The sequence below is a fragment of the Mustela nivalis genome (genome assembly GCF_964662115.1).
Source record: "Mustela nivalis genome assembly, chromosome: 2".
Lineage (NCBI taxonomy): Eukaryota > Metazoa > Chordata > Mammalia > Carnivora > Mustelidae > Mustela > Mustela nivalis.
Window position 1 is genome coordinate 18,019,430 of NC_139021.1, and position 18,152 is coordinate 18,037,581.

Sequence of the window (18,152 nt, forward strand, 5' to 3'; positions counted from 1 at the left end):
TGACATAGAGAGAAACTGAGGCCTAGAGCCATTAAGCATTTGGCTCTAGACTAGAGAGTTTTGCCCTAGACAGGTAGTTTGAGGTTAGAACCCTCCCTTTTATACTCCATAACTGCCTTGATTGTGGTAGAACTCACTGGATTCAGACGTGAGTGGACGATGTACGGATGATACAAACCTCTTGAAAGCCAAGATGCTGCCATTCAAAAAGAAATTCTTTGGCGTTCACAATTCAGTTGTATTCTGCAAGAGGCATTTTCACTCTTTAGTTATCCAAGGAGAGTTGGAGACAAAAATCCGAATCTTAAAGAGCTACGTGTACAAAGCCCAGGAAATGATCTCCACACCCACCTCATCTCTAAAGCAGAAGCTTCCAAGCGTCAGATGGTGCCAAGACTTTTTGCGATCACCTTTGCCGTTTTTCAAATAAGGCACGTTCCCAGCACTCGCTGCTATAGATTCGGATGAAGGAGGCCTGGGATTTGGACATGGAATCTACAGATACTTTAAAAGCAGCCAGCTAACTGCCATGGAAGCCACCCTCTAACCACACGTGCAGAGAGTTTTAAAAAATTCTTTGTCACCTCAGACTCTTGGAGACACCTGCCTTTTCAAAACAAACAATAAGGCTACTTCCCAAATTGCTTAATTAGAAGCTTGACAAATTCGGTGCGAACAAACACCAGGTGCTCTCTGCAAGAAGTGAGTCAGGACCCGAATCAAAGTGTGTGCCCTGATTCTTGGACTCAGGGGAATACGCAGATGGAACCATGGCCTACTAAGTTCTCAAAACCTTAAGAACTAGGCTGAATGCCATAACAGAGAGAAAATTCTATGGGTGAAAACATTTGCATCTTTCAGAAAAACGTAATTCTTTTAGAGTAGCAGCTCCTTGGCTTGGTTTTATCCCCCAATTGTCGGATACCTACTGTAGGCAGGAAGTGACTAAGGCCAGGCGCAAAGTCACACCTCTTAATGGTATGTTTAGGCCTGATAGTGGCAGGACCAGCCCTCTGGTGCCATTGGGATGGTAATTCGGCTAATTGGGTCTTGGAGCTAACACCTCTCTTGGAGAAAGGTAGGAAGTCTCACTTCACTAAGTAAGTGGGTTTAGGGGTTTTCCTCCCACAGATTCCAGCACCTCAACTGGAAGGCAGGCTTCTTACCAGGAAAGTCTGCAATCACTTTTGGGATGTTGTTGTTTTCCTAAAAATGCAAAATCAGGTCTCAGTGCCTGAGGAAGGCTAGATGTGATGGATTCTTGAAACCCTTTGTATGTCCAGGTTCCAATTCCCTTTGAAGGGCTTTCTCCCGAATGCCCCCAAATTCCTTTAACTTGAGACTTCCTCTTCCCGCAATTTATGATTTAAAAAGAAAATCAGCGTGAATCATTAGAGAAAAGAAAGTTTGCTTAGTTTTCTTCCACCTTTGTCTTCTTTTTCAACCTTTAAGTATAGGGTGTGGTTTACAATGAACTAGGAAAATTTATTTCCAAAGACTGAATAATACTTCGCTGGAAGAAGGGGATTTTCAGTTCCTCCGTGAACAGGTTTTGGGGAAAGTAATCTAGGAATCCCCTGAACTAGTATGAAAATTTTTAAGTGAATATTCACTTTTCTGGGAACAGAATCCCTTTTTAACTTTAACAACTAGTAAGAAATAAATTAGTTTATAATAAATAAAGAATAAGAAATAAATTAGTTTCTAGAAATTGAGCATATCCTTTTTAAGATTTTTTTTAAAAGGCTGGAAGTTTTTTAATCTTTTCAGGAATAAGTTGAAATCTCCAAGGCAGATAATTTAAATATTGTGACGACTTACTCTAATTCCACAATTTAGACTATTAGCAACTGCTTGTGGATATAGACAAGGTAACATCTTCTCGTTAGTCATTCTGATTAAGACTACTAAAATATTGGGGCGCCTGGGTGGCTCAGAGGGTTAAGCCTCTGCCTTCAGTCCAGGTCATGATTTCGGGGTCCTGGGATGGAGCCCCGCATCGGGCTCTCTGTTCAGAGGGGAGCCTGTTTCCCCCTCCCGCCTCTGTCTGCCTTTCTCTACCTACTTGTGATCTCTCTCTGTGTGTCAAATAAGTAAAATCTGAAAAAAAAAAAACAAAAACCCTACATCCTCTACAAAAAAAAGGCTACTAAAATATCAAAGGACAATTAGACCACAGGTTTCACCTTGTGTGGCACTTTCTGCTTTTATTGATTTGTCATGTAAATTATAAACCCCTGTTGACAGAAATCATTGGCATTTACATCCAGGAGGTTAAATAGTGTTGTCCTTTTCTTTAACCTGAGTCAGAAAAATGCAAGTGATAAAAGTGTCCTTTAGGCTGTGGAAAAGAATTTGCTCCCCCTCTAATCTGAAATACATAGAAGTCTGGCTGTAATTTTAAAAATTGAAATAGTCTAATAATATGAAAGTAAAGCTCCCCCATATCCAGAGATTTAAGGTGAAGTTCCAAAATATAAAGCTTTCTTTTTAATTAAAAAAAATGTATATGTAAACATATATTAAGTTAGAAGTTGTGTGCTCTACTGACAGAAAGTGCCTGGCACCCCTCTTTCTTTTCTTTTCTTTTTCCTTCCTCTCCCTCCTTTTTTATTTTCTCTTCATTTCTTCCTTCCTCCCTGCCTGCCTTCCTCTCTCCCTTCCTACCTCTCTTCCTTCCTTCCTTCCTTAATAAATCATCCAGATGGTTGTATTTGGGGGATTTTGTTGTCAATCAAATTGACAATCACTAATCTCAAGTACTTTCAAGTAGCCACCTTTCAAAGTGTAGAGTAAGTCATATAATATTTTATTTTTTAAAAGATGTTATTTATTTATTTGACAGAGAGAGATCACAAGTAGGAGAGGCAGGCAGAGAGGGGGGAGGAAGCAGGCTCCCTGCTGAGCAGAGAGCCTGATGTGGGGCTCCATCCCAGGACCCTGAGATCATGACCTGAGTCAAAGGCAGAGGCTTAACCCACTGAACCACCCAGGCGCCCCAGTCATATAGTATTTTAAAGCCAGTTTCCTCACCCGTGGAAAGAAATGCTAGACGACAATTATAGTGTCTGATGAGATACATTTGTCCCTTTTCTTTCATTTGAGTAATCCCTAAGGCATACTTCTAATAATAATTCAGTATTTAATCTGAAATCACCAACAATTGATAATTTACTACTCTGATTGGTGAGATAGTCAAAAGCTATAATCATAATAAGAAATAAAGTATCCTCTTCTATATCAATAATCAATAAGCATTTTGATCTCTTCCAACGTGTTCACTCTAAAACCTTGACTCCGTATCTCTTTCTATCCACATTTTCCAAATTTAGTCATTAGCGTAGAGAGCCATACCTTCTTCAAAATGTGGTCTGAATTAATACTAGAGTCTCAAGAGTTTAGCCTGGAATTAACACTAAAAGTAAGAAGTCTAATTTCTACGCGATTACTGGAAACTCCTTCACATATTCCAAACAGGGATCTAGAAAACAAAATTTCAGGTCAATCTCCTTCCATCTTTGCACAACTCAGACTCACAGAGTTCTATTTCTTGTAAAGCTGAAAAAATGTTGTGTTTTAATCCCCACAGGAGTACAGTCTTAGGGTTTAGAGAAATGCTACATCTCACATGTACATGGAATAATGAAATATATCAACATTCGGAAAATCTGCATAACTCAGTGAAATGGTATTTTCCAAGGAATCAATTCAGGATATAAACTCATGAGTGGTTGTAAAGATGCGTTTAAGGTTTAAGATAAACCGAGATATTTTAAGGTAACAGAGTACACACAGTTCATTCCTGTTGTTTTAGATACAACACTGCAACTCGCCTTTATAAAATTACTGTGTTGGGGCAACTGGCTGGCTCAGCGACTCTCAGAATCATGAGTTTGAGCCCCATATTGAAGGTAGAGTTTACTTTAAAAAAAATTAGTTTGTCAGGTTTGACATAGTAGCAAACTTGTCCTATCTAAAAAGACTAGGAAGAAAAATAAATAAATAAAAGACTAGGAAGATACTTCTCCATTTTCCCATTACATATCTGTTTGAAGTCAGAATTTTTTTTTTTTTATACTTCAGTCAAAACAACTGGATGATAAAGAAAATGTGAGAATCCTGCTGTCTTCTATTAAGCCAGCTAGTAGAGATTTGCAAAAATGGAAAACAATGTTACATTTCACATGACAGGCTATTGTGTTTGTTATTGTTTTAAATGAACTAATAAATGTTTTTAAACTTTTCAGTCAGCTTTTATTTCTAATGTAAATATTGATGGCTATCACCCACACAAAGTTTTGTGAAGTCCTCAATAATTTTTAGGAATGTAGAGGCCCTTGACACCAATAAGTTTGAGAACCACTTAGAATATATAGAATTGTGAAGGTACTAAATCCTTTTTCTGGAAACTGCCTCTCAGATGATGAGCACTTCCTTTGTGATGCGGAAGGGAGGAGATTGGCAACATTTACTGCGACCTTAAGTTAACTGAAGTAAAACTCTTACCTCCCTAGCTCTTTGCCACATTCATTGTCTTGAAAAGCTGAAAACGTTGGATGAGGTAGGAGTTAGGATGTCAAACATCCTGAAACATCTGTCATCTTCTGATCCATCCAAATGGCTCATGTTTAAAATAGAAATTAAAATTTAGATTATCAAATGTTATTCAATTGGTTGGTGTCGTAGCTTATTTGTGAAACTCGATCTCATGTTCCCTAACCTTTTGCTTGGGAATCAGTATTGGATGGCTGGTGGCCGTTAATTCAGGCCTGGGACTCAGAAAGGAATTCTGGTTAAATGTGAAGGTTTGGGTATATCCACAGGCACACAGAATAATTTAGTCCAAGAGAGTCACAGAGGGGACAGCGGAAAGCTGAAGTTGGTCAAATAAATGAACCTGGGACAAAACCTCAGCGAATGTTTATCAAAAAAATATAATGAATAGAAAGCCAAGAGAAGGGTGCTAATGTTTTTTGAATACACCCAATGGTTGTATGAGAAACCACGGGGTTACATGAGGAACCAGCGGCTCACATTACCTCAGAGAAGCTGTTGGACTCTATGCTAATCTCCTACGAGTATTGAACAAACTATATCATCATAACTGTGGAAAGCAGGTATTTTCTTCTTCGTCTATCAACTAGGAAATACAGGTCTTGAGGGTGAGTACAATTCCAGGATCACACAAATGGATTCCACATCATCACATAATGCCATGTCAAAGACAGGGTTTGAATTTCAGGTGTCTCTTATCCTGGATCCTCTCTAAGAAAATCATATATAAATGTAAGTAACTACATATATATTTAAAATATATGTAAATAAAATATATAAACACATGTTTGTATGTTTATATATTTATATATAATATTTGTATATATAATAATCATACATATATATGTATGTATGTATATATAATATCTACCTTCAGGAACTTTCATGTCTGGCTTTAAATTACACTAGCCTCTTCCCTGTTCTCCTGAGGTGAGGGAGCTGATAGAAATCCATGGATGTGTAATGAGCTTTTATAGTCGTCCATAGGCAACATTCTACTTTTTTTTTTTTTTTTTAACATTTTACTTTTTTCTTTATGGGCCATGAATTACAAGCACAAGGGGACAAACAGCAAATGTGTTTCTGTTTAATAAAGAAACCCCGTTTCACTAAATGTTCTCATTGCTGGAACTATTAGCACAGGGACAGCTAAATGCTACTAAGCAAGAATCCACCATCCTGCATCACATAATACCATGGAAATTCAGAGCCAAGGTTAAGTGTTCCTGTGGGGTCCCACAGCTAGACACCTGACACCCACGATTTTCACCTTACCCCTAAATAAGGTTAATCTATAGTATATGTAAGAGTGCATAAGTTAGATAATATATTTTAAATTACAACTTAGCATTTAAAAGCTATCATCCAACTAAAATTCAAGAAAAAGGAGTCTAAGTGGGATGAAATTGAGCTCTTGAAACTTAAGCCAGTTCCTCAAGGGCTGAATCACACCTAAGGCAGTGTTCAAACAAAGGCTGAAGCCTTGAGGGTGTGTAGGGGAAAATTAGTAAGTGGGTTTCCCCAGAGCGGTGTGAAGTCATCAGGCCAGGGTAATGCTTCCCAGAGGTGTAACCTCGTGGGGGGTGGGGGGTGGGGAGGTGTTAGCGGAAATGCGTGGTACTTTGCAGGTCTGACCCTGGGGACTGGGTTGGCTGCCTACCTGGTATTGCCATAAAATTCTTGACCTCCAAGCACATCCCCTACCACCACACCTTGCGCGACTCCTTGAAAAGCAACGTTTCAAATTTCACTCGACTTTTGTTTTGACTTGTTCATTACTATCCAAAATATGTGATAAGGAGCAAAACCTCACTTTTCAAGGCCTAGCCGAGTTCCAAAGAAGTCCACACTTCAGAGAAACCTTGGAAGAGAAGGGGGAAAAAAAAAGAAAAAAGAAAGAAAGAAAAAAGAAATCTCTTGTTCCCCTGTAATAATTCCAGCGGAGCCTTCAATGGCCAAAGCGGTGCATCTGTAAACTCACTCCCATTTTTTCCTAAACAGTGCCACCTACTGTCCATTTTAAGTCATCAGGAGCCGTGTTGGCGAGGACCAAACAAATAAAGGGGAGATTAACCGGGAAAAGTAACTCTTCCCAGTTTTAGGGCATTGGAAAAAAAAAAAAAAAAAAAAAAAAAAAGATTGAGAAAAGAGCGCCTGGGAGCAAATGGAAGCATTCTGACTCGTCAGCTTCTTAGAAGACTCGCAAGAAGCAAAAGCCATTCATTCAAGCCATTCTCTTGGAAATGGCTTTTTTTTTTTTTCTCATGGCGCTGCCTCCGAGTTCTCCAGAGCACGGTTTTTATTTTATGCGTTGTTTATAATGCGTGCTGCTTGCGTATTTTTACATGAGGGGTTCAAGTTAGGGGAAAAAAATATATATGATCATGTTTTCACTTTTTCCGTTACCCAATACGGAAACGTCTGTGTAAGGAAGCTCTGACACTTGACATCTGCTCAGAAACTTTTGAGCTCCTGGGAAGAAAGGGTTAACATGCAGTAGACTTGTAGCTGATTTTACTTCATTTAGCGTCGCAGGCGGCTTTCGAATTTCCAGGTGTGTGTATACACACGCACTCACACGCACACACACACCTCCCAGATATCCCTCCCCTTGGCTGTTCCTTAGCCTAAGGGCACCATTTGGCCTTAAAGTGAATTAGCGGAACAGAGTGGGGAGTTATTTCGCGAAGAGGGAATCCTTGTAACTCACGCTGGAGTTCACGGATGTCTGCAAAGCGCGACCTCCCCGCTCCGCCGCTGGAGGGAAGGAAGGAATCAGGTGGTGACCAGCATCTGTGCAGTGAATTTCTCTGCACACGTTAGCAATCAAGTTAATTGAATTCATTGGAGTTTAGAACCGGCCTCTAGCTCAGAGAGGGCTTTGAATGGTCCATTTCTCGTTCTTCCTCTCCCCCTCCCCGCCTCCCGCCCGCCCGCCCGCCCGCGCTCCCAGTTCCCTCCCCTCCGGGTTCCCCAGTCCGCACCTCCCTTCTCCACTCCCCTCACCCCCCACTCCCTCCTCCGCCCTATTAAAACACCCACCAGCTCGCTTGTTAAGACCCCCTTAAGTTGGAGGAGGCAGAAAGGCAACAACAGCGAGGAAGGAGAAGTCAAGACGTCTGGAAAGAATTACCCAGTCCTGGCTTCCAGCAGCCCATTGAACCAGGGACTTGAACCAGCCCCAGCCAAAGACTTTCTCCTGATTCTGCGCTTCCTGGGTTCTTCGGAGTCTTCACCGGGCTTTTCTTGACCCGAATAAGAAAAGAGACTATCCGATATCAGGGGAGGGGGAACTGGAGCAAAAAATAAAATAAAATAAAATAAAAAAGTTAATTTATTTTTAAAGCACAAATTTTTCTTTTTAAGAATTAGACTGAAGTGCAACGGAGATAGTAAACAGAATAGTAGTGATATTTCCTTTTTAAAAGTGGGGGAGAAGCAAACATTTAAGACTCCCCAATCCTTTTTAAATGTTGTTTTTAAATTTTTTATTTTTTTTGGCTGGTCGTCTCAAATTCATCTGATCTCTTATTACCTCAATTTTGGAAACTGCCCGCCACCAACCCTCCGGGACCACACAGACAGGCTGAGGACAACTTTATGACCAAGAGCTGAACAAGGTACGTTACCCTGGCGCGATATGGTGAACCAGGAGGGCGCCCCCGACTAGGCCAGGGAGAGGGAAGAAATTATCCACGAAGTGTTAAAAAATTGTAAAGCTGGTTTTCGACAGATAAGTTTGAGGTCGGCCAATTTCCAACAGACTGAAAATCAGGGGCTACTTCAGATCAGTGTCAGGCCTGGCAATAGATCCCTGCCCTTTCTCATCCCTGCGGCGCTCGCCAGAAATCCGCTGCCTTTCTGGGAACACAGGTAATCTCTCTGCCTGGGAAAAGACTGCGTGTCCCGGGATGTACTTTTCCACTCCTCATCTTGCGGAGCCGCAGAGGGGCTCCCAAGTTGGGAAACAGGGATTTCCACTGTGCAAGGAAAATGCATTCCGCACAGCACCCCCACTCCCCCCCACCCTTTGCCCCTATCCTTTCTACCCCCCCCCCCGCACTGTACCTGGGGAGGAAAACCCTGCAACAGCCCAGAGCCTTTTACTTTCAAGTGGGAAACCCGCTTCTTACTTGGAAAGCAAAGGGTTAAAGCGATCCGGGCTCCCAGCTCCGGAGAGCCGGGACCCCCGAGAAGGAGGGTCCTTTGCCACCTCCTCGCTGCTACCGGCCTCGCTCGGCCACTCCCACTTTCCCGGGCTTCCCTTCCTTTGCTCTCCTCCGACCCCAGAAAAGTGTCAGGCTGGGTCTGCCCCGGCTCTGCTCGGCTCCGGAAGCCTGACTCGGGCCGGGGGTCCCCGACGCGGGCGGTGGCACTCAGGGTCCCGAGAGGGAGGAGGGCGCGCGTCCCTCTCCCCGCCGCCCGGGGGCAGGGCGAGCGTGGGGACCGGGCGCTGCAGCGCAGGCAGCTGCAACGTCCCGGGAGCCAACTCCGACGTGGCACCGAGCACGCTGGCGCTTCTTTCCGCAGCTGCAGCGCGGGGCCGGGAGGGTGGGGGGCCTGGGGGTGCCGTCCCTAGCGCCCGGCCGGGAAGTGGGAGCCGGGGGCCCGCGGGAGCCGGGGCGAAGTGGGAGGCGAGCCAGAGGTTGGGTCGGGATGGATAATCAACACCTTGGGCGGAATTCGTCACGCCGGTTCCCGCCCAGCGTGAGCCAGGGCTCCGAAGTGGGTCCCTGCGAGCGGGAGGGCGGGTCTGAAAGGAGGGTCTGTGTGCGGGCGGGATGGGCTGGCGACAGAGCCTCTTCCCTCCGGCCAGGGAGACTCAGCGGAGGGGAAGCGGCGCTGAAAGAATAATTAAGGCTGGAAAGAGGGGCTGGGAGCGGAGAGGCGGTGCCTGGGGAGGAGGGTTTACGAAACCCGGGTCCTGTTACACCGGCTTAGGTGCCCGCGCCTCTCCCTGCATCCCCCCCAACCCCCCACCCGCCCTCGCGGTGTACTTGGATTCAGCGGCCCTGCGCGCCTCCGGGCGCGCGAGCAGCTACAACCGTGCGCCCCGAAGGTGCGTGTCGGAGTCCTGGCGGCTCCTCCCTGGCCGCGTCCCCCCGCCTGGGGACCGTTGCAGCCGGGTGTCTCCCGAGCAGCTGCCCAGAACGCCTGCACTCCAACCCACGTGGCTGGCCTGGGATTGCCTTTGACGTCACACCCTGGGGGGAGGTGTGACGCAATAGATCGGGGAGCTCTGATTGGCTACAAAGGGCTTCCCCGACCTGGCAGCCTGAGTATATATAGACTCTCAGCTCAGGGTTAGGAGTGGAGAGAAGGGTATTGGTAGTTGGATTTTGCTGGGGAAGTGAGGGTGATGATTAAGAGGGGGGTAGATTTCACTGCCTTTTGTAGATTTCAAGCATTTCTCCTCGCAGATTTTTTCATTGCAGTGAAGGACTAGGATCATGTATTTTGGGAAAGCGTTAAACGGGATTATGATTTTTTAGAAAGGCAATTTTTTAAAAGGTCAGCACGTATTCAGACACATTCAGTGATGAAAGGCTTAAAAATTAAAAGGTGTATTTATATAGATTTGGTTAGGACAAATATTTATGCCTGTTAAACTGTTGTAGATACGGTTTTAAGTTTTGAGACTAGGATTGAAAGTAATACTTAAGTTCTAAACATTTTCTTTTCATTCCAGTGTGTGCAAATTGACTCATTCATTATATTTTCGCTGCGTTTTTCTAGATGATAGATAAGATTACTCAAACTACTGAGGTACTGCCTTTTTATGTTTACTTTTATTTTATTATTTACTATTGATTGATTGGTACTGCATTTGTAATACCCATCATGTTCATTGCAGGTTTTTTCACTCCTTGGCTATTTTACATTTTCAATAAAAGGTTAACTCTTTAAAGTTGCCTGTTATAGTATTTATATTATGTCATGTGTAAGTTTGCAGTTTTGGAACTAATATTCAGAATTCTAGGTCAACACATTTTTCAATGATAGCATTGGAATTAGAATATCAACACTCCTACTCACTTTTTCTTACGTATTTCCTGAGGTGGGAGAGTGGGAAAATGTAGATATATGGCCAATGTATTACCTGGTATTATACCTAGAGCTAAATCTTTACCAGAGAAAGATCTGCATCTTTGATAAATTAAGGTCTTAAGTTGGTGATTAGTCGCAAATTTGAATGTCACTCTCCAAAGCAAAGGAAGTAGCTGCCATCCTAGAACACAGGAATTGAGCAACAAATGAATAAGAAACTTCCTAGAAAGTAAGTCAGATTGAAACTAACTGTTCTTGTTAGGTTTATAGAAGAGCCTCATAGTTTTGAATTTCGTAAACACTTTTATACATGGTTTCTGTACCAGCTTTCTTTTAAAACTTTAAAAAAAAATTTTTTTTTTTTTAAAGCTCTCACGTGGGCGCCTGGGTGGCTCAGTGGGTTAAGCCTCGGCTCAGGTCACGATCTCAGGGTCCTGGAATCGAGTCCCGCATCGGGCTCTCTGCTCAGCAGGGAGCCTGCTTCCTCCTCTTTCTCTCTCTACCTGCTTCTCTGCCTACTTGTGATCTCTCTCTGTCAAATAAATAAATAAAATCTTTAAAAAAAATAAAAATAAAAAAATAAAGATCTCACGTAAAGTGAGTTCGGGAGCATGAGCTGGGGTGGGGGAGGGGTAGAGGGACAGAGAAACACACTCCCCTCTGAGCCGAGAGCCTCAAGTGGGAATCAGTCCCAGGACCCTAAGATCATGACCTGAGCCGAAGGCAGACATTTAACCAACTGAGCTACGAAGGTGCCCCTAAGACAATTTTTTTTCTTGAAATTTTAGGCACAGACTGCTCATGGATTTATTTATTATCTATTATTAGAACTGTGGGGAAAGCCCTTATGGGTCACTTGGCCCCTTTGGCCAAGTTATATTACAGTGTTACATTTTTTTTAATTGAAGTGTGGTTCATACACAACGTTACATTAGTCTCAGGTGTGTAACACAGTGATGGAACAAGTTTGTTCTTCTCGCTATGCTCTCCACCGGTGTGACTACCCAACCCCCCATCATCGGACAGTATTACAGTACCATGGACCGTTTTCCCTATGCTGTGCCTTTTACCGCTTGACTTCTTTACACAGTTACATTTTTTTCAATCTAAGAACAAGTGGTTTGTTGAATTATTAGCTTCTCAGCTTTTGCGTAATGTGGGATTGCTGAGTTAATGTAATTGGAGAACAGAACATAAACTCCACTGTCCCTTTCTGGCTTCTGTTTTTTTTTTTTTTTTTTTTTTAATTCAAATTCACTCTGGTTGTGTCCCACTAAGAGGGTGCAAGGACCAAGCCAGTGGCAGGTGTGACAGCTGAATGGGGAGACAGCTCCCTGCAGAAAAGTCATTTCCTCCCTAACTTGGTTTTAATCCTTTCCTCTCTAGCAGTGATCTGCATAGAATAAGTATCATCCCGGTGCATAGACATTAAATTATTCAAGTATATTTTGAATGTCATCAGTGTATACAGATGTATAGAGTTTCTGTGTGTGTGTGTGTGTGTATAGCCTTGTCTACAATCTGTCTTTCCAAGTTACTCCCAAGGTGGGACTTGAACTCATGACCCGAAGATCAAGAGTTGCACGCTCTGTTGGCAGAGCCAGCCAGGTGCCCCTCACAATCTAGGAAGATGTTACTGATACAGGACTCAACATTAAATATAATGTGGTTACTTTTTTTTTTTTTAAGATTTATTTATTCAGGGGAGAGAGTGAGCACGAGTGAGCAGGGGAGGGGCAGAGGGTGCGGAGAAGCAGGCTTCCCACCGAGTAAGGAGCCAGATGTCGGCTCAATCCTAGCTGAGAAGCTAATAATTCAACAATATATATATATATATATATATATTAAAGATATTATTTATTCATTTGACAGACAGAGATCACAAGTAGTCAGAGAAGCAAGTAGAGAGAGAGGAAGGGAAGCAGGCTCCCTGCTGAGCAGAGAGCCCGATTTGGGGCTCGATCCCAGGACCCTGGGACCATGACCTGAGCTGAAGGCAGAGGCTTTAAACCACTGAGCCACCCGGGTGCCCCTTAAGTATATTTTTTTAACTTAAATAACAAAATAGAAAAGACTGCCTCTTAACTGCATAATTTTTACTGGAAAGTTCTAAAAAACAAATAAGATGCAGTTTGCATTTTAATGGAATTTGTCAGACAAAAAATATACTCAGAGAAGTCTTCATAAATAACCGTAGTGTAAGGCAAAATATAATGGGGCCCATAAAAAAGTAAAATAATAACTGCTATTGGGCGCCTGGGTGGCTCAGTGGGTTGAGCCGCTGCCTTCGGCTCAGGTCATGATCTCAGGGTCTTGGGATCGAGTCCCGCATCGGGCTCTCTGCTCAGCAGGGAGCCTGCTTCCCTTCCTCTCTCTCTACCTGCCTCTCCGTCTGCTTGTGATTTCTCTCTGTCAAATAAATAAATAAAATCTTTAAAAAAAAATAATAACTGCTATTTATCACATCTAATATGTATCAGGCACTGAATTAGATACTTTATATACATTATGTCTAATCCCAACCCCCCATAAAGAAGATTCTGTAATTAAAGGAACCTTGCCTAAGAATGATGAAGCAACTCAGTCAAAGTCACAGTGTTTAGAGAGGAGTGTGAATGTCATTGAACCCACTAATTCTTGGGTTCCTGGGTGGCTCAGTTGGCTAAGCGGCTGCCTTCGGCTCAGGTCATGAACCCAGAGTTCGGGTATCAAGTCCTGCATTGGGCTCCCAGCTCCATGGGGAATCTGCTTCTCCCTCTGACCTTCTTCCCTCTCATGCACTTTCTCACACTCTTCTCAAGTAAATAAAATCTTTAAACAAAAAAAATCCAATAATTCTTGAATATAAGGCCCCCTGAACTGGTCTATGCTGCAGCTGGACTAGTCGAATTTTATGGGGGCCAGCGTTGAGGAGAAGCCACATCTGAGAGAGATGAGAAAAGATTTCTCTAGGATTCTTGGCATTTGTGGTGCCTGTGGCTGCTTGGGGCTCTGACCCGTGAAGATTGTGCCCAAGAGCCAATGGAGGAGGAACACAGAAGGAAGATTTCATGCCAAGTCTTTCTGCAAACTTTCCCCTTTGCCATGTTGAATTTCAGGATGAAGTTTATGATGGTGAAATTCAGGAACCAATAGGGCAGTTGGGAGAACGAGCATCCTGGGAGTGATCTATCAGTACTGATGGTACCAACAGCGAGAAATCTGAAACCCGGAGCTCTGGATCCAGACACAGATGGAGTGTCAAGGCCTTGGAGAGGCCCATTGCCTAACCTTACAAGTGTGGCTCCAGGGTCTCTGCTAGGATCAGTGCAGTGGGACTGGAGAGACAAAGGCCAACTTCAAAGCCAGAGAGGGAGAGGAGGTCAGAAGGGGACAAGATGAGGGTCATGTGCTCTAATATGTCCCAGAGGGGAATGTGCTGTAATATGAAGTCTGTTGAGAGGCTCTATTGGGGCACTTTTTCCTCAGATTTCTGGTTGAGGACAGTGGCCGAGGCAGTACAGGAGGGATGCGGATGGATGCAAACAAATCATTGAAGATTTCTTAGACTTTAACCCAGTGATTGCCAAACTTTGTTGCAATAAGAATCACTTAAGGAGATTTGAAAATTACTGATGCCCTTTCAGCACTCCATACCAATGAACACAGGTTGTTGTGGAAGGCGCACATGGGTAGATTTTACAGACCCCCCAAGTAATGTGGATGTACAGGGAAAATTTGGGAACCCCTGCTTTTTCTCTGCTCACCATGCCTTCCTAACCCACCCTTAGCAGGCAAATGGCTAAAAGCAGAGTATGTCTTACATGACAAAGAAGCAGGTTTCCACGCTCCTTGCTAGGATCTCCCACCCAAGTTAATATTCTTTTTTTTTAATTAAATTTATTTATTTTTAGCATAACAGTATTCATTATTTTTTCACCACAATTCTAATTGTTCTACCTATGACTGCAGGCCTGGCCGCCCCCACCCCCTGCAATACAACAAGTTAAGGGTTAAGAAAACCTGTGTTCCAGAGCCAGTTCAGCTGTTTATGAGATGTGATTTTGAGCAGTGCATTTGCTAAAGAAATATTATTTTTTTTAAGATTTTATTTATTTATTCAACAGACAGAGATCACAGGTAGGCAGAGAGCGAAAGACGGGAGGGAGCATAGAGCCTGATGCAGGGCTCGATCCCAGGAGTCTGGGATCATGACCTGAGCCGAAGGCAGAGGCTTTAACCCTCTGAGCCACCCAGGCGCCCCCGCTAAAGAAATATTCCTTACGGATCTCCTTTTGGGCTCTATAGGTATAGATACTGGCTACAAATTAAAAAGACAGCAATCTAGTCTTCCGTGGGTTATGGAATATGATGAGAAAGAGGGGCAGGTGTACTTTATGATTTAAGTTACTCTTTCTTTACATTAGGACATTAAAGCTATTAGTATCTCACAGAAGCTGGGATGGATGGATATATATATATATATATCTCCATATACATGTATATCCATATATATATATATATCCATATACATGTATATATAGATATAGATATATATTCCTTGCCTGCTTACAGCAAGCCCACAAAAAGTTCCATTAGGCACAGGGAGTAGACCGATACCAAAAGGAATTTACTCTCTGTACTCCTCCCAGGTGAAGAGCACGTCCCCTTTGCAACATACGTTCATCCACCTAGACACTCTGCTGTGGGCAGTTGTGATAGGAAAATAAAGTTTCAACCCTGTCCCCAGAATTTGAAGTTCAGGGGTATTGATTGTCTAAGGACACATGGCTCATTCACAGGAACCCTCAGGTGATCAGAGAGCTAATACGAGGCAGAACTTGGGCTTCAGTCCATTTCTTCCCAGTCCAGCTGTGCTCACTATGCCATGCTTATCCTTTATTAACTAACAGTGGATCAGAGGGAAGGAGAGTCAGGCTGATGGGGTAGTTAGCGGAAGGACAACAAGTGGCAGAGGGCTAACCTCGCTCAGCTCTGTTGGTCATTTTTTTTTTTATGTGCTTAAATGTGTTCTCTTATTAATTTAAAAATCTGTGAAGTCAGCATGATTATTTCCTTTTTATCTTACATGGAGGAACTTACGATGTCAGGTATTACGTAACTGGTTCAGTGTGTACCCTGCCATTAAAAGGAAGAGCCCTGAATCTGGCCTAGTTCAGTCTGGTTCCAGAGATGTGTAGGCATGTGTGCAACACACAAGTACACACACACACACACACACACATCATTAGAACCAAACTCAAAACAGTATATGGATCAACAGATAGTAAGTAGTGTAAGAGTACCAGTATGCCCCGTGCCCCAGACTTGACCCCTGAATTCGTAAGTTCTTCAGACTGTAACTCGCAATTTCTGGAAATGCTTTCAGAAGGCCATTTGCCCTTTTCTAACTTTATTATCATAAGGGCTTCTACAGCTGGTCTGGTACTCCTTAAAACCATTACATTTAGATAGCTGGGCAAAAAATCATTCAAAAGTAAAGAAAAAAAATCCTGCCGGATGAGGGGTACCCTTAAGGGTTCAGCATATACCCATCGCCCCTGCCGCAAAGATAGGAAAGGAACCTGTTCTTATTCTGCATTGACCGTCTGACTCCAAAAGGACTTACTCATTTACTCAGCATACCTACTACGTGGCGGACCCTGTTTTGAGTACAAGAACACACAGTTGACAGATCATCAAGGCCCTGTGGCCAGAGTGTACACAGGGCTCGTTAGAAAATCAGGTAGAATCTGGGGAGTGGAACAGGGAGTGAAGAGAGAGAGGAATCATTTTAGAAGGAAGTGGTAAGCTCAGACCTCTGGGAAGAGGAATCCCTTGGCGCTTATCTCTGTAGCCTTTCCCAGATGCTGACGAATCATTGAACTCACTTCCTCTTCTCCCACATCCCCCACATAAGGACCCCTTTGTGAAGCTATGGGAACACAGTTCTTGCCATGGCGCTAGTGCTGTGGGAGCAGCTGTCATTCTAGCTCATCCCATGTTACTTTCTGGTTAATAACAGGTTAAGGGGGAGAAAGGTTCTGATACCCAATGACGTGTGGAGTCCAGCTCGGGGTATGTGAGCTAACAGCAAAGCTGCTCTCTGCTCTACAGATGGAACAGTGAATGGAGGAGTGCCTTTCTCATGGGAAAGCAGGATTTGGGCTGCTTGCTTTGGGATAACGAATTTCTATGTCACTTTTGGCTGCGTCCACATAGAAGAGTATAGGAGCCCTGAAATCCTCCTGGAGTATTGGTTGATCGTGTATCTGCACCTGTCAGTTCCCCATTTTCCATAACAGCAGGAAAAGAGTTTTTGAGGTTCATCGCTAAAATTTCTTTTCACAGCATGTTATATTAGCCAGAGACAAAGGGATGGTGCCTGTTGCATCATGAGGAGTCAAATCTATGCAGCAAATATTGATGGAGAACTCTTGAATCTGGCATTACGCTACCCTGCGGATCCTATCCCTGGTTTTTGGACTGTGAACAAGTTACTTCTGTACTGGAGAGTCCTGGGTTTCCTCGTCCTTTGTAGAAGTTATTTGTAACATGAGATTGAGAATACATTTACCATTTAAAGCTGTTAAGATGAAATAGGATCGGGACGCCTGGGTGGCTCAGTTGGTTGAGTGACTGCCTTCGGCTCAGGTCATGGTCCCGGCGTCCTGGAATCGAGTCCCACATCGGGCTCCTTGCTCGGCGGGGAGCCTGCTTCTCCCTCTGCCTCTGCTGCCACTCTGCCTGCCTGTGCTCGCTAGCTCTCTCTGGCAAATAAATAAATAAAATCTTAAAAAAAAAAAAAGAAAGAGTAAATAGGATTATGCTACTCAACAAAACAGATAAGACTTGCCCTGGTGCCTGGAAAGAGTGAATGGGGAATGTTAGCTGGTAGAAAAATGATGCCAGTGACAATATTGATGGGTCAAGTTACAACCATTCACTCAGCAAATATTTACTAAATACCACCTATAAGCCAGACAGTGTTTTATGGCCTTGGGGCACATTAGTGAAAATAGATTAAAAAAAATCTGTCGACTTTGCGGAACTTACCTTATGGTACATCAAGATAATTCGTTAACACTTGGCTTAGCTTAGAATTTACTGTGAAGACTAGTACTCAGTGAATTAACTGGTATCAGGTCTAATAGCAGTCTAAAAATCAATTAAAGTTTGATTTGAGCAAAAAAAAAAATAATAATAATGATTTAAGTTTTATGCTTTAAATGCTTACAGAAGGTGATTTCTAAGTCCTTTTTCCATGTAGCAATAAACTCTTACGATCCAGGATGGAACTAACCATATTTTCCGATTTAACAATAAAGCCATATGTCTGACAAGGAGACTTTGCTTATGAAACAGAGTATATGAATTGAGGATTGTCTCAGACTCAGAAAGTCTCACACATATGGTGCCCATATCTATGAAATTGCCCTGGGGGGCGGCGGGGTGGGGGGGTTATAAAGCAACACACACTGTGTGTCCCTCCTGGGAGATCAATGCATCTCAGTAAAGCTGGCTCTGAAATGTGCCTTGTGCCCTCTGGCCCGGACCGACATGCTGCATGT

The 18,152-nt window shown here is 43.3% G+C and overlaps 1 protein-coding gene across 1 annotated transcript in view; it reads left to right on the forward strand.

The window, feature by feature from the left end:
- Positions 1-7,086: 7,086 nt before the first annotated feature.
- The window catches only part of HAS2 (hyaluronan synthase 2), a 34,159-nt gene continuing 23,093 nt past the window's right edge, over positions 7,087-18,152 (forward strand). Inside the window, exon 1 of the mRNA XM_082719426.1 lies at positions 7,087-8,174. The gene's annotated coding sequence lies outside the window, so the exon portion shown is untranslated. The remainder of the gene's footprint in view (positions 8,175-18,152) is intronic.